General features: G+C 47.4%; 1 long non-coding RNA gene and 1 pseudogene across 1 annotated transcript; one reads left to right on the forward strand and one right to left on the reverse strand.

Annotated features, from left to right (window-relative positions):
• Positions 1 to 796: 796 nt before the first annotated feature.
• Positions 797 to 3,561, reverse strand: LOC146894585 (uncharacterized). Its single transcript, XR_015001774.2, has 2 exons — positions 3,397 to 3,561; positions 797 to 2,939 (listed from the first exon to the last, which is right to left on the reverse strand). It is a non-coding gene; the product is annotated as an uncharacterized LOC146894585 (long non-coding RNA).
• Positions 2,886 to 12,914, forward strand: LOC148122217 (nuclear receptor ROR-alpha-like; annotated as a pseudogene).
• Positions 12,915 to 16,583: the final 3,669 nt, after the last annotated feature.

A 16,583-nucleotide genomic window follows, 5' to 3' on the forward strand; every position in this document is an offset into this window, starting at 1 on the left:
CTGATTGTTTCAAATTGCAGAAGCAGTATCTATGTTGAGTTATGAGAACTTTTCCCCCACCCCCTCTGGGACTCTTCTATGAAGGAACTGCAGTCAATCTCAAGGTTTCCTTTTGTTTTGAAACAGGGTTTAGCTATGAATCCCTGGCTAGCCCGGAACTCCCTATGTAGACCAGTCTTGCCTCAGACTTAAGAGAGTTCTGTCTTAACTGATGAAGGCCAGCAGGGCTTCCCTGTCCTTTCTTTTCTGGAAGATGTTTCTGGAGTGACCTGTTTCAGCTGGTTGAAGGAGAATCAGAAACACACCAACTGAATAACTAGAATCTACTGCCACCACTTTGCTACACCAGCAGACTTCATTACTACATTCTAAATTTTACCCTTACACCAACAGATAACTGTAGCTACCACAGGCTGTATCGCAGATGTTACTCTTCACAGAGACTGAAAATCTACACAGAAAACCGAATACAAGGCCGAGATCAACTGAACCTGGGGAGGCCAGCCCCTGTGGACACACCTACATCACACCTTCTGTAACTATGGCTCAGGGAACATTGTGGAAGAGGAGGCAGAAAGATTGTAAGAGCCAGAAGAGCAGGAAGTCGGCTCTTAGAAATGGCTGAACAAGATCAGAACAATAGCAATATCAATCAATTGTCATGCTAAGGTGGAAGGCGCTCCATTTATTGACCTCTGGGAAAAGGAGAATTAGCCTTCCCCAGGGATGAGCCCCTGTGTTGTTGTCCGATCCTGAGAGGTCATCTTTGAAACCATGTACACACAAACAACAAAAATGGACTCATTGGTTTTATTTATTTGTGCATACATACATGCATACATATGCAACAAATATAATCAAAGATAAAAGAGGCTGTCGACTTGTGGGGGTGGGAGGGAAGGTAACTAGGAGGAGCTGGAGTAAGGCCATGGACCAGAGAGTGATGTAATTCTATTTCAAGTAAAAATTTAAAAATTAAAAACAGTATTCTAAAACAAGCAACAGATGTATTTTGAGACTGTCTGTCCCAGAGGAAGTTGTCTATTAAGCCGTGTACTTTGAAGCATTTGTTTACTTAAAAAAGTCAAATGTGACTGTGCTAGGTCAGTTGCTGCAAGAATATCAGCAACAGGCTAACCAACAGTAAACTCTGAGTGGAAGCTGCTCAGAAAATCTGCTGTGGTGTCTGGGGAAGCCACACATGATTTGAGACAGGAGACAATTATAGTATTGTGTACAGGCACCAGTGGACAGGTTAACATCATAGACCCTCGCAAACCCAGATGAAGGTGGCAGAACCCTTCAGGTCCCATCTAGATCAGCTGGAGAACAGACCAATGGACCACAGCTAGGCTGAGGAATATACAGTCTATGGCAAAGATCACCCTGAGCTTCAATTCAATCTAAACAACTAAGCAATAACAAACTGCAGGGTAGGGTGGAGGTGGGGGTGGGGGTGCAAACTATTTCTCTAGATTTATCTTTCTCTCTTTTTTAAAAGCATTTTTTCAGAACCAAAAAATTAGCAAAAGTGCAATGTTCCCCAGTTCTCCCCCCCCACATCACCCCCCTAAAGCACACATATTTTTGCCACCTTCTGGTACATAATAATATTTGTGTTGTCAAAATTTTCAGGCTTTCTGGAAGGAAAGTGGGGGTGTAAAAAAACGGGCTGATTTAACTTGCGTCTTTGGAAATAAAAAGGAAATGTGGCTTCACTTATTGAGGCAGAGAAGCCGGCTCTCCATATTGGGATCGTCACTAGCCATCCCATTAGTAATGGTGCTTTGTACTGGAGTTTGGGGTGGAGGCACACAGACTTAATTCTCAGATTTCTTTGAGCATCAGTTAGCAGAGGGGTGAGCTCCAAGGCAAGGAAAGCACAGAATCATGCCTTATAAAGATAAGACTCGTTAATTATCTGGATTTTTTTATTATTCAGACGTTATTAATACCTCTCCAGGATGTCTGTCTGCTATGGATGAGCCCGTGCATTTAATATCAAAAGTACTAGTGGGACTAGGAAGCCAGCAGTCACACCGGAGTTCAGATGCAGCTAGGCCCGTTTCATGGGCTCGGTGAATCCTTCTCCAAACTGGCAAAAGTTTGTTTCACAAAACATGGCTTCTTAACTGCCAAATGGTTTATAGATCTTCACGTAGAAAAACTGCAAAAGAGCTAAAAGAGATCTCTTTCCATAACATTAGTTACTGGCTGGCCATACGCATCCTACAACCACAAAATTTATTTTAGACCCAGTTACATCTAAGACTGGAAAGCAAGGCTGTCCCATCCCGAAGTCAAAAGCGCCACATTTCTCGTCCCACCTTCCTCCTTCCAGGGGGTGTCAGTCAGTTTCTAATTCCCTTTTAGTTTCTTCCCAGTCTTGGACCAGGCTTACAGAAGAGCTGCAGTTACCAGCAAGTGTCCCAACGCGGATAACCGGATTTGTCTCCTCCTCCCAAGCTGGCTACGCACAGGGGACACAGAGTTACTGCCCCCGAGGGAATCTCAAAAAGTAGACAGAACCACACGTCGCCGACCGTTCATTTCTGTCGCTGGGTTAAAGAGCAGAGGGAGGATCGGGGCGCAGGAGACACCCCCTCTTTCTCCTCCCTCTCTCTTCCCCACCTCCCAAATTTGGCAGCCTTGTGTGGCTCCCGGTCTGGGGTCTGGAGGGTGTGGAGTGTGGGTGCGGGGGCCGGCTGGAGACGCTCTCGCTAGCGCTGCCTGTGGCCAGACCCGCCTCGCGTCCTCTCTCGGCCGCACACGTTCACCGCCACTCGCGCGCTCGCTCGCGCTCTCGCTTGGCTGGGTCCCTCCTGCTCTCGCCCGTCTCCTTTTCCTTTTTTTTTTTTTTTTTTTTTTTTTGGTACCATAGAGTCGCTCTGAAAACAGAAGATAGAGGGAGTCTCGGAGCTCGCCATCTCCGCCGATCTCTACATTGGGAAAAAAAACATGGAGTCAGCTCCGGCAGCCCCCGACCCCGCCGCCAGCGAGCCGGGCAGCAGCGGCTCGGAGGCGGCCCCCAGTTCCAGAGAGACCCCGCTGACCCAGGACGCGGGCCGCAAGAGCGAGGCGCCGGGCGCGGGTCGCAGGCAGAGCTACGCGAGCTCCAGCCGAGGTAGGAGACGCTGCGACCGGGCTCCTGGCAGGGGGGCGGCGGGAGCAGTGCGCCGAGCCCGGAGGGGACCGGGCGCCCCGGGGGAGCGCGCGCCCCCGGGGGCGGGCAAGACGCGGGGTCCCCGGGACTGGTGCGCGCGCGCGCGAGCCTGTCGAGGTGCCCTGAGCGGCCGGCACCCCCGCCCCTCCCCCCGCGGCCCCCCACAAATGTTGCAAACTTTTGCAAGCCAGTGCTGGGCTTGCAAAAGAGGGCGAGGGGGAACAGGGACGGACCGGAGCGTTGACAGCCAGCCGACTTCAACACCTTCTCCTCCCTGATTGCGTGTTTTATTTTCTGCAAAGACGAGCTGTCCAAATTAAATACGATTTACCCCCACCAAAAAGAAACCGAGACGGGGGAGTGGGGGAAAGAAACTTTTAAAGCGGTAGTGTCCTTTTAAGAAGGGGGAGGGGGTCTGTTTGTGGCTACTCGCTTCCACGGTTACCTTTTCTGCTCTTGACAGTTTCTCACATACTCACTCCCCCCACCCCGCAGCAGCTGTAGCGGCGGATGTTCGAGTCCTCCCTCTCCCAGGAAAGCTTAGGGGATCTGGAAGAGTGAGAGACCTAGAAGTCTCAGGGGACGGAAAGGGGGCGCTCCCGGGGCTAAGAGGGGCAACGCGGGCAGCTTCTCCTCTGGAGCTCTAGAGGTGGGTTTGGAGGAGAAGGCAGAGGAATTGGGGTCCTGGCACGCTGGATGCTACGGAGTTTCACCGCTGGGAGCGGCGAGGGGGAGAAGCGCAACTTTGTAGCCAAGGGTTCGGAGCCCAGAGCCCTGGAGGAGGCTGACAGGGGGCGTGTACAGCGCGCGGAAGGAAGGAGGGCGGCAGTGGAGTGGGGGCGCTTCAGGCGGGATCGGAGGGAGAGGCTGTGACAGCAAACAAACGCAGAGAGAACGCTGAGAAAAGCACCCAAACTTATTTCTGCTCTGGGAATCCTCCCCTCGCCGCGATGCCCAGCGTTTCTGAGGGAACCTAGAGGTGATCAGAGTTGAGTGCTGGTGGGCCTGGGCTAACAAGGTTGCCCTCACCGGGTCATTGGTTCATTTCGTGTTGGTGTCTGGAATGTGTGAAGGAGGGGACCTGGGAAGACAAGAGTGCTTGCTTCCCTTTGGTCGTTTCCCTAAAGTGGCCTGATCAGGAAAAGCTGACTCCTTTCTTAAAGGTGTCAGAACCTGCTGTGGGATTTCCCCCACCTCCTCCTTCGGGGGTGGGGGATTATTTATTTGAATGCTTCAGGAGTTTGCAAAGAGCAGGAGGAAGCTGCAGCTTTAATTACTGTTGTAAATAATGTATAAATCACGACTGTCACTCCGGAGGAAGCGGGCTCGTGCAAGCCACCGCGGGGCTTGGGACCTAGAGGTTTTCTCCAGACAGGATCTGGCGGCTAGGGGGCCTGAGGGAAGGCAAAGGAGGGACTGAGAGCCTCTCCCTTGCTCTCAGATATGCTAGTTGGAGGTAGAAACATGGCTGATCATGTGCTGGCTGTTTTACAGTATTCCCCCCCCCCGCCCCACCTTGGCCACACCCCCTGTCCGGGCGCTTTCCCATTCACGGAATTCGAGTACAGTAAAAGCCATCAGGATGACATGTGCTGGGGGGGGGGGCACCATTTAATTAAAGGCGATTTCCGAAGAGTGTCTGCGCTGAGACTCAGTTTGAACCGAAGAACGAAAGGAAAGGGGGAGGGGGTGAAGGCTTGGGGTGGGGGGCGGTCGCAACCGGTCACCAGCTCCGCGAGTTTGTGTGCAGAGCTTTTGGCTGCTAAGAGTCTATTTAGAGCCCGAGATTTGGAATGCAAGAGGGTTATGTAACAGGGTTAATCAGAAACGCTGGAGAAAATCCCCTTCATGTGTTCGGAGGCTTTTTTTTTTTTTTAAGAAGGGGGTGCAGAGTATCTAGGAAGCGGTTCTAATTTCTGGTTTGTACCTTTCCTCTTCCTTTAAGCCCTTCCCCACTTCCCCTGCTTTATTAACATCTTCAGGTGTCATTCCTGCCAGAAGGTGTGTTCTTGCAATAGATGGGGTGGCAGGCTGCAGAACTGACGACAAATCTGTAACTTGCTGTTACTGCAAATTATATAAAACTGGGAAATTTGGTATCCCCCCGCCCCCCACAAAGCTCCAAGAAACCAAAATAGAAGCAGTGTACATCTTACAGGAATGGCCTGCTGACCTATATCCCTTTACCCCCTAGAGCCCCCACCCCTATTCTTTAAACACACACACACACACACACACACACACACACACACACTGTCTGTTTCTCAGAGGAGATTTAATGGGAAGGGGGAAGTAAAGCCAAGACACTCCACTCACATCCTGCACGCAGGCACTAGGTTACATAACAGTCTGAATGGAAAAAAGGAAGGTCAGACATGGAGGCATCCTTTAGCCAACACAGCAGTGGTAATGTCTTCCAGGAATTACTTGGAGTTGCAGACCTTGACCTCAGATGTTGCGTCTACTTCTCAGGGGTGCCAATCTTGGTGTGTATGTGTGTGTGTGTGTGTGTGTGTGTGTGAGAGAGAGAGAGAGAGAGAGAGAGAGAGGGGGGGGGGCACCCGGGAGAAAAGGAGAGACTGTGTCAGTATGCTGGGTAGTTGAGAGTGATGTGCAAATGGGAAATGTTTGGGTTTTTAGATGATGTAATGGAGTTGGCAGACTATGCAACTCGGCTCCTGGAGTGTAAGCGTAAGAAAATTGGAGCTGGCATCCCATATTAATGTTGCATAAATTACAATATCAGAAAGAAATTAGCCTACACACTAGGTGATTATGCCTCTTAAATACTTAAAGCATAAAGGCACAGGCTCAAAAGGCAAAACAAACACCACCACCTCGCAATTAGCCCATTCCACCTCAGAAGAGTTGGTGGAGTTTCTGGGTGAAAGGGAAGCTTTCTGACTTGGGAGGTGCATTCCTCTGGGCTTTGGGGGCTTGGAGCCTACAGAAATTCCGGGTGTATTCTCATGACATTGATGTGACCTCATGAGATATTACCTGGGTAGATTTGAAACTGTTGTGAAATTCCTCTGTCCTGGGAATCTAAGCATGAACGGATTAGAGGCTTTCCGTGCCTGGACTTTGAAAATCAGATGTGTGGTTTTATAATCTGGGAGTTGATCTCCCAGTGCTCCTTCCAACTCCAAGGGAATGGTCGCAGTCTCAATGAAACCCTTCCATGGTCTAGAAAGATTAATGATGACGGGTGTCATTCAGCTCCATCTTTCCTGCACTATGGGAAAGAGGTGGAAGAAAATAAAAGGCAGGCAAGAAGCAAGGCGGCAAGTAAAAATGAAGTGGGGAAAAGAAAAACTACTGTGAATCTTTAATTTCACAAGGCTTTGTGGGACTTTCGGGGTCTGTGAGCAGCGTGGCATAACTGGTGTTAGAAACCCTTTCCCGGAATCTCTGTATTCTATGCATGCTAGAAGCTTACATCTTGTACTTCACGACTAGTTACCCTCACAGGACTGTTTACGTGTGGAGTGGGTTTGCAGTGCTGATGTAGAAAGGCTTTTAGGGCAGGCCAACCCAAGAGAAAACTCGAAACCAAAGGATGGGATGATGCGGAAAAGCTGGGGGGCGGGGGTTGAGGGACAACCTCCTGGAAGCTCTGCTGAGAGTGACTGAAAAAATCCATTCTCAGGGCCTGCATGGCTCTGCAACCCGGAGGAATGCAAGAGCTGCATCTCTCCTCCGCGTGGGGCATGCATTCCCTCACCTCTCCTCACCAGTCCCTGCTGATTCATTTTCTAGAAGGTTCTCTTACCTAGCAATATGGCATCTTTTCTGGAGATGAATTTTCGGATCACCTTTACTGGCATGGTCCTTGTTCTCTACAGCAAATAAACGATAGTTTCCCTAACTGGGAGAAAAATCCTTTCCCAGTGAGATAGGATGATTATATATATATAAACTAAGGGACTTTAATTTTCTGGTAAATTGCTCATAAAAACATTTATAATTATACCCTTTAAAATGCAATGGAATAACTTTAGAAATGCACTTCATGATAGGTAAGATAACCTTCCTGTTGCTTCATCCTAGTCTCTTTTAAAGAATTGAATTATTAATCTAGAATCTAAGCCCTGAGTGGCTAAAAACACTTATAGCACACCCTTTCTCTGTTTTCCAAAACCCACTGGCATTGTGAAGAGCCCTGAGCTTTCGAAATGTCTTTTTCTGACTCTGAAGTGTGGCTGATGCCTGTCCAGGAGCTGGGTTCTGATGCCGCCTCTCCCCTTGACTGTTCAGGGTGTGGAGGGGGGCAGGGCACAGTACTCCCCTTGATGTCAGGCAGACTGGACATGGGCTGGAGAGGTGCAAGGACGCTGCTAGCCAGAGTTGTGCCTGTGGCTGAAAATGTTCAGGGAACTTGTGGAGAGAGCTTAATTATGTTTGGAAACAAAGCCACCCATGTCTAAAGTTAACCCTTGGGATGCAAGTCAGCATGGGCCCTTCTCTGGTCAATGTCAGGTAGAGGGTTTTTTTTTTTTTTCCTCTAAAGTTCCCATTTTGCATTTAGGAACTTGTGTGACGTTGGAACGACTCACTGAGTTGGATGTTAATGGCCATTATATTCACATAACATGAACCCCATTTGTAAAACGCTACTGTGTTGTCAGAGGTCAATGTCAGGTGTCTTCCTAAATTGTCCTCTACTTTATTTTTTGAGATAGGGTCTTTCACTAAAGTTCGATGATTCTGCAAGGCTGGCTGGCCAGTGAGCCTCAGGAATCCTCCTGTTTCGGCCTCCCCAGTGTTGGGATTACAGGTGTGTGTTTCCACATATGGCTTTTGTATGTGGATATTTTCCCAACTGAGCCAGCTCCCTAGCCCCCATGTTTTACAGCATATGTTACTTTTCCAGAGATCTCCTCCTTTCCCCATGCCTCTCCCCACTCTGATCTTCATGTTATATCTTAGCTTCTATGGGAACTTCTGAGTCTCGAGAGGCAAAATACAAAGCTGCATTTTAGAGGTAGGTGTGTTTATCAGTGTGTGTGTGAGTGTGTGAGTGTGTCCTAATATGGCATTCTCTGCCCCTCACTCTCTAAGTCGTCTTTGAGATGATGTTCAGATCTCTGAAGGCGGTGCCTTTCACTCCCTCGTGGAGATCCCTGATCCATCCGTCAGGGTGAGTTATGAATTCTCCTAGAGCAAAGGGTGTCACTTGAAAGGGCTTCGGCTACCAGGGTGTACACTAACCTCAAATGCAGAATACATTCCCAAGTCCAAATATCTCCCTTGCTCTGGATTTGGGGGCTGGTGGCCCCTTCCTTCCCACTCCTCTCTCTCTCTCTCTCTCTCTCTCTCTCTCTCTCTGTTTCTCTCTCGTATATTTATTTGATGCCTAATTTATCATGGGAAATGTTGGTTAGAATTAAGCTGTTAAAACTTTTCAACCATATTTTAGGCTATTTACTAGTATACTTGTGTAATTTGTAGGTTAAATGCTTAAAAATAACCCAGATGGTCATTGGCCAAGTCTTGGCGGCTGTATAATAAGCCATGTTTTGTTTTTTGTTTTTTCCTTGAGGGAGCCAAGACTTTGCCAATGAATTGATTTTTCTGTCAGGCACTAGATTAGCCCCATGCATTTTTTTGTTTTGTTTTTTGTTTTCTGTTTTGTCTTTTCCTTTTTGAGAAAGTTTTTTAGCTGTGTGGTTCCCTCTCCTAGCCTAGCGAGCACGTCAGGAAGGTAATTGAATCTTTCCTTAGAGTTCCGGAGTCTCCTGGTGCTATGGGGTCATGGTCCTGAGCATGAATTCTGATTGTACATTACAGAACTGAAAATGGAGCTGCTATCAGGGACTGACTGCCGTCTGTCTTGATCCCACCTGGAAATCGTTTCTTTTTTTCTTTATGTGAAATCCTCAGCAGAACTGTTGGCTTCCTTGTTTTCTGTGTTGCAAGTAGCAAGTCAGAAATTCAATTAGTTGTTCCGGGTTAGTGGAGGGTTTTGCTTACAGGAAATTGTCAACCAGAATCTGAATTCTTTCTGTTTGTTTGTTTGCTTCTTTGAGACAGGGTCTCAGGGCGATCCTCCTGCCTTGGCCTCCTGAGTGCTTGGGTTACAGCTGTCTGTTCAAGTCTTCCTTCTTTCCACGGAGCACTGCTTCTGAGCTTCCTCAACACTGGGACCCTTTAACACAGTTCCTCATGTTGTAATGACCCCAACCATAAAATTATTTTTGTTGCTACTTCTTAACTGTAATTTTATTACTGTTATGAACACTAATGTAAATATTTGATCTGGAAGATATCTGACATGCAGCCCCAAAGAGCTTGTGACTGACAGTTTGAGAACTCCTGCTTTAGAATTAACTATAGAAGATGCAAAATCCTGAAGTATCCAGGGAGTCAGTTCTGTTTACAAGGCCTATGTGGCTTCCTCTCATGGGAAAGGGGTGGAAATCACCGCTGACTTAACCATTCCCTTGGGGATGGTGGGAGCATCTCTTGGGTAGGGGTCTCCTGCACCTGAAAGGTTAGAAAGATCCAAGGGTCAAGCACATAGGAAAGAACATTTCGAGGCCCTAGGAGGAAGTCCTTTCCTAGCTGTGGCCTTTGGGAGGCATTTCTGGACGACAGAGCTGGCTTCCTCAGCGCCGTCACACAACTTAATGTTCGTCACTGATAATCTTCTGCAGCCTTCGATGGCACTGTTTGGATTCCTGGCGTTATGATAGCCTGTCATCATCATCATCATCATTTGTACTAATGGACTACTTTTTGGTGAAGGCATCAAGGGGATTGTTTAAAGAAGTTGTTATAGTAGAAGAGGAGGGTACTGTGAAGGGTGAAGGCGGCACAGCTCATTGTGGGGAGACTGGCTTTCGGCCCCAGCTTTTCCATGCTGCTGTTGAAAGGAATTTCAGGGAAAAATTCACCATTAATAGAGGAACAGTCTCCCCCCGCCCCACCATGGAAGGAATTGCAGGGGAAAATCCCCTGTTGATGGATGAACAGTCCCCCCCCAACAGATTTTTATGACATGACATTGTTATAAACTATGCCACCATGTCACAGGAGTTGATGCATTAATGATAGTGGAGGTATTGTGGCTGCCTGGTGATGGGTTTATCTACAAAACTTGGATCCCCGTGACTGCCCAGGGAGTCCTCAGAGTATAGGTTGCCCACACCTTCAAAGATGGAGGAGAACCCGGGGCTATCTGAGGGGGAATTTCTGTCCATTTTCCCCTGGGAGTGAGACAGAAGCGTCTTGATACACAGGCTGTGTTTCCTCTCAGACGGAGTCATCTTAGCTCTGTCACCAGGTGTAGGTGTTGGTCGGCACTTGGGATACAAATTGCCTTAAACTGTTCTGAAGTAAGAACGAAGTTTCTACAAGCAGGAAACGGTCATAGTAGATGACGTCCTCCGAGATACAAGGAAAGGGCACCACTTAGTGTCAGATCCTCAAGCCGGTGAAAGAGGTTTGCACTGTTAAAAATACCTAGCTTACTTCGAGGGAGGATTTGACTGAACACTGATGGAGTTTATGAAATATGAATATAGTGAGTCGCTGTACGTAAGTGGTAGGCGTGTGTGAAAGAAGAAGAAATGAAATTGTGTATAAATGACACTTTGAAACTTGATGGAATCGTACATGTGGCAGGAATGGTGACGTGTGGGTCTGTACTTCATAGGGGGAAAGAGAAGCAGGCTGAAAAAAATTCATCTGTCAAACTTGGTATGGGACTGGAAATTATAGAATAGAAAAGTCAGTTGACTTGTTTTACAGGCAAAGAATATCGCTGAGGCTAAGCAGAGAGCTGGCAAAGAGTAGAGATGAAATTTTCAGAAAAGGGGCAGGGGTGGAGGGCAAAAAACCTAGAGGCCAAAGTTTGAATGCAGAATGAGGCACACGAAACCCTGTCTTCAGCATTCTGGGCTCTTAACTCTTGTGGTGTTAGGTGTTGGGCTTGTAGTCCAACAAAAGACACAACTCTGAATGTTCAGTTGTGTACCAGGAATCACCTTGACCTCCCTTAAGCATAAATATATGTAGCAGGACGCGAGTTGCACATGACACCATTTCCCTTGCCTTGTTCTGATTAATTGACAGCCTATGCTATATGCTTCTTTCCTGAAGGTGACTTTACAGTCTCTAAGCGCAGACATGTCTCGCCGAAATGAAGGAACGAGAACCCACAAGCTAAAGTGTGTCTCACTGGGTGAAGTATTTTGGTGGGAGGGAAAAGACCGGTTAATAAGGGGAAAGGAAAGGTGAGAACGGTTACCCATTTGCGGCTGGGAATTGGGGGCGGTGGATGAAGGCGGGGACAGAGATGCTGTGTGCTGAAGAGAAGGAAGTTGGCATTGACTCTGAATTGTTAAATTATCTTTAACAAGGACAATGAAAAGAGGCACATTTGACACTTTGAGAAGTTATGGCCAACTTGCCGAAAATGCCATCTGACAAAGGCAGCTCTGGGAATATTCAGCAAAACAGACAGCGAGAGTTGCTCTGGAGGGCAGAGAATCAGCTTCCAGGAGTCTTGCGGGAATTGGTGGGTGTGCTTATTGACTCTTCCAATTAGTTTTAGAGAAATGGACAAAGGCGGAGCAAAGGCAGCCAGATGTGATCCTGAGCTTCCAGAAGCGGAGAGCCTCTATCATCCCTTAGGAACCACGGCAGTCCCGAACAGGACAAAGCGAGTGGACATGTGCGGATCTTGAGACACCCAGTCACAGAGGAACCACGTATGCTTCCTGGGCCTGAGCCCTCTTAAATAAACTGCATCTCTTTTCATTTTCAATTTCCAGTCGGGAAACCCGAGCATGATGAAAAGGTCATGATCCAGTCTGTGCTTCACAGGGATAGTGGTGTGCCTAGGATTGTCTCTCCAAAAATGTAGGGCAGCTGGGAGGATGAACTGTCCATAACTCTCTGTTGTCCAGGTAATGAAGTATCCAGAAAAACCAAGCCAGGTAAAATAATTTGATCATCAAAAATGATTCCTCTGACGCTGCTTGGAGTGGCTGGCTGAGGTGACAAGTATGGAATTGCTAATTTATGTTACTTCACTCTGCTTCTCTCTCCCAATTGGAATGAGCACACATGAACAGGATGTGAGAACCTCAGCGGTGTGCAGAACCCGAGCTCTTAGCCCAGACAGTTTAGCATTTCACAGTCTCAGAGGTGGCAGCGCTGGGGGGCGGGGGGGGGGATTCAGTGAGATTTCTCAAGTCCCCACAGAGCCACTGGGAGAATGGAAGCCACGCTGAGAGACTTCCTGAACATTCTCAAGTTTTCCTTTGGACCTGAGTGTGGGGCTGTACCTGAGGCATGGATGCGCACTCAGTATGCTGCGCTACCCCTGTTTTGTTAGGCAAAATATTAGCGCGAGAAGGGTGTCCCTAGAGCTCTCTAGCCCAGCTCCTCCCTGACAGTCTCAGTGGGGGTGAGGGTGGGAGTGGAGTGTTCTTAACACAGGGAAGTCTGTGATTTGTTCCAAATGAACAATAACATCGTTCACCGCAGCACACAGAGAACTGTATCATTTTTATGTAAAGTGTTACAGCGCGTGCATTAATGTGTATTCATACATATGAAATACAATTATATCAGTCAATGAACTTGGTTCTACACATTGAAATGAAATAATAAAATGATCAGGTATAGATGGTGGGATTGTCTGTTTTGTTTTTATCTTTTCTTTTCTGGGGTTCCTGAATTATGTATGAATGTACAATTTTTGTAGTAGAAAAAAATAAATCTTTTTTTTCTTCTAAAAATACATGATGTGTTGTGAAACTGGAAGTGAATTGAAGGGTCTGGTCCTAAACTCAGGGTCTAACATAGAATTTATGATGTGTCGGAGTCGTTCAGGTCTACTCTTCAATAGAGTAGGGCCTTTTGATGGTCACATTCCAAACAAGAGACATTCAACCTGATTTAGGAGGTTCAGGTTTGGGAGCTCCTTGGCCCTTGAAATACTTACAGCCCAGTGTCCAGTGAAATAAGCAAATTTAAGCCAGTTTGCACGCACGTGCGTGCATACACGCACTCGTGTATGAGTATGCAGGAATACGCATGCACACACGGCTATGCACACCCATATGTACATGGGTGCACACAGGAAAAAGCTTTTCACATAGTGTCTCCATTTATCTGAGCTTTGCAGTTATTTTTGTTTTCTCACTTAAAATACACATCATGGCCCTTAGAATTAGCTTTATTGTGTATTTAAGAGATGTTCCTTACAAATATCAATCTGTCCTGCCTGGGTGAGGTAGATAGCGACATTCTGGGGCTTTGGCATGGGATGGAGGGGAAAGGAGTCCTCGGGGTTACTCAAATGGAGCTCCAGGTGCCGCTCTTAGAGTTCTGGGAGAGGACAAATAATGTAAATACTCATTATTATAAGCATGCCATAGCTTGATGCCATTTTAAGCATACACTTGTTATTACCCTATTACATGTATGAGTGCATCTGCCTTGGACCGGCTGGGAATACAAATTCTGGGATTTCCCCCTGTGCCTTAGAGCAGACATACTTGTGTCGAAGCACCAGGTAGCCTTTCTTTAGTTTGTGCATATGAATGTTTCCTCTGCACGTATATCTGGGTACCACATGTGTGTGTGACGTCTGGAGCAGGCCATCCAATCCACTTGAGTTATGGACAGGTGTGATCCACCATGTGGGCGCAGGGAATTGAACCACAGCCCCTAGGGCAGCATTTCTTTAATTCAACAAATAATTCCTAGGAGCTTTCTCTGTGTCGGGCTCTGAAGCTGATAACAAGGAAGCTGGATTCCTGCCCTGCCGAACGGTCCAGTCTGCTGCAGGTCTTATTCTTACCTCAGACTGGAGGCTTCACTTGATTTTCCACTTGGCCTGTTTGACCTCTATGTCTTAGATGGCTTTCCTCTTCGGTCCTCCTGCCCCTTTCCCTGTCCTGTGTTCTCCTCTCTTCTTCTCAGACCCTCTGTGATCAGTGTGAGACCAGATAACATCTACCCTCTCACCCCTGCAGTTCCCAACATCCCTGTTTTTCACAGATATTGGTCGCATGGACCAAGGGCTCATTCAGCCATCATGTGACCACTTCTCCCAGTTCCTCAATGGCTTTCTTCATCTTCTAGTGTTGTTTCCTCGCTGTGAGCCTGTCCTCCACATGACCAGGAGCCCAGCTTATATCTTTACCCCTTTACAGTGTCTTCGATAAAGTAGACCCCCATTAGCTCCTCCGATATCTTTTCCCATGTTGCCCTGCAAAGTATCTGCTTCCCCAGTTACCAGCTCAGAGCTCCGCAACTGCATGCCCATCTTCAGTTTTCTTGTGCTTTGGTAAGGTCTGGTTCCATCTGTTCTCCTTTGTTCCATAGCTTCCTCTCTTGGACCCATCGTTTCCCTCCATTCCACCCTCAGGGCTAATCCAGTCTTGATCATCTCAAACCGAAACGCCCACATTTTGAGACAGAGTACATGTCCCTGGTTTGTTGAGATCCTGTAGGAAGTGAGTGGTGGAGTGAAGGTGCAGATGTGCCCTGTGCTGTGCCCTGGGTCAGTCCAGTAAGCCGAAAACTGGGGAGGATGGTGTTGCCAGCCTTGCTGGGATGATCTTCTGATATTGCTTGCCAAGTGCCTGCCAGCAAATCTGGGGAGCAGTGTGTGTGGCTCTGGTGGTGGTGATGATGGTGGCCAGTGCAGTGGTGGTAGGTCCCCTTGCACCTCCGCTCCCTTTGCATGGAGCGTTCCCTGCTTGGTTCTGAGGTTCTGTGAAATGAGCGTGAATCCCAGGGGCTTCAGTGGTGATCCTGACACCTTATGCCAATTCTCTTTCTGGCCTAGATCCAGTCCCTATCATTCAGCTGGCCCACCATGGGCTGGACCTGCCAAGAGAGCACACGTGACTGGATTGAGCCCCTTCACCTAATGGTTAGGGTTCTCTAATGTCTTTACTTGCTGTCTCCTTCCTGTCTGCAAGGGTTCCATTCAGCATGTTCTTTTGTAAAGTTCCACTCTGTGACTGACTGCTGAGTCTTTAAATTCTAATCTAATCCTTTCCATGCACTTTGCAAGTAATACTCCCAAGGACTCACAACCTGTTTGCAATCATGTTACAGCATCACCGCTGATGAGCAAGCAGCCCGAGAAAGAGTGATAGGTACCACGGTGACACTGGGTAAACCCAGGAAGGCAATCTTAGCAGGAGCAGAGGGTGTGCCCCTGGATTATAATATCTTTTCTTGCAGATTCAATTCCACTTGCCAAGGGTCTTCTATTGATTTTGCCTGCAACTGGACTAGGATAGGTCAAAGGACAGACGAGGCAGAGGCATAGCTTGCTCAAGGAGGTCTTTGAGCAAGAATCCCGTCTTTCTGCCAGGATGGTTTGGGTTTGATACACTGTGTGACTCTTACAGAATTAATTGGCACTGTGATTTGGTGGTTTTATTTCCTCATTCAAATATCTTGGAAGCTAATATTCAGTGGTAATGAAAATAGAGTAATGCTGTAATAACTGTTCCACTGTAAAGAGAATTACACCGTTAACCATCTATTTTGTCTAATTTGTGTTGGTGATGGTAAGGATCACAACACGCACACGCGCATGTGCATGTATGCACATGCAGACATGTGTGCACATGTGCACACACAAACACAAAGAGAGTAGCTGATGTTTAAGAAACAGAGTAGTTAAGAGAATCTTATTCCTATGATATAGTCAGTAAACGAAAAAAGTTGTATATGTGTGTATTACCACATTACATTATATAGTAACATATACATACACATACACATCACTCAGGCACACAAACATTGCTGTCAAATATATATACACACACAAATCCATATAGGCACATGCACACATACACATGTGTCAAGCAAATTAAGAAGACAGTCAGTAGAAAGAACTGGCATGAAATACTTGGCCGTGCTGCCTTTAGCCAACCTGAACCAGACCAGATTATCTGTTACCGCAGGTTAGGCTCCTAATGACACCAGCCCCTTCATCCTATTGTCTCATCGGAGAACTTCGCTTCCCCGAGATTCTCCATTTGAGAGTGAGGTATCCCAGGGCTCAGGAATGCTGGCCATTTCCCTTTGTCATCTGTCCCCCAAGGAAAGTGCCTCGATTTTCGTAGCACAAAGATAGAAACATATTTTTGTGCATTAAGTCATAGCCAAACCCTGAGAGCAGAAATAGGATCTAGGGAGACGGAATTCAATATGACTTCCCCATTGGGACACGGCAATTAAAGAGCCTAAGTGAATAGGTTCCTGTGACTGTGTCCCTTAGCCCTGGGGGCCTGGCGTTGGCAGTGGGACTGTCAGGAGGGCTTTGCCAGTGTGCATGGGACTGAGTATGGTCCCAACCAATCCCTAGGCCGGTATCTCTAGGGAGGTCTTAATAACTTTCCTGGTCTGTTTGTACTCCGGGTTGCTGTCTCCGAGGCTT

The sequence above is a fragment of the Myodes glareolus genome, chromosome 4 (assembly GCF_982192425.1).
Source record: "Myodes glareolus chromosome 4, mMyoGla1.1, whole genome shotgun sequence".
Lineage (NCBI taxonomy): Eukaryota > Metazoa > Chordata > Mammalia > Rodentia > Cricetidae > Myodes > Myodes glareolus.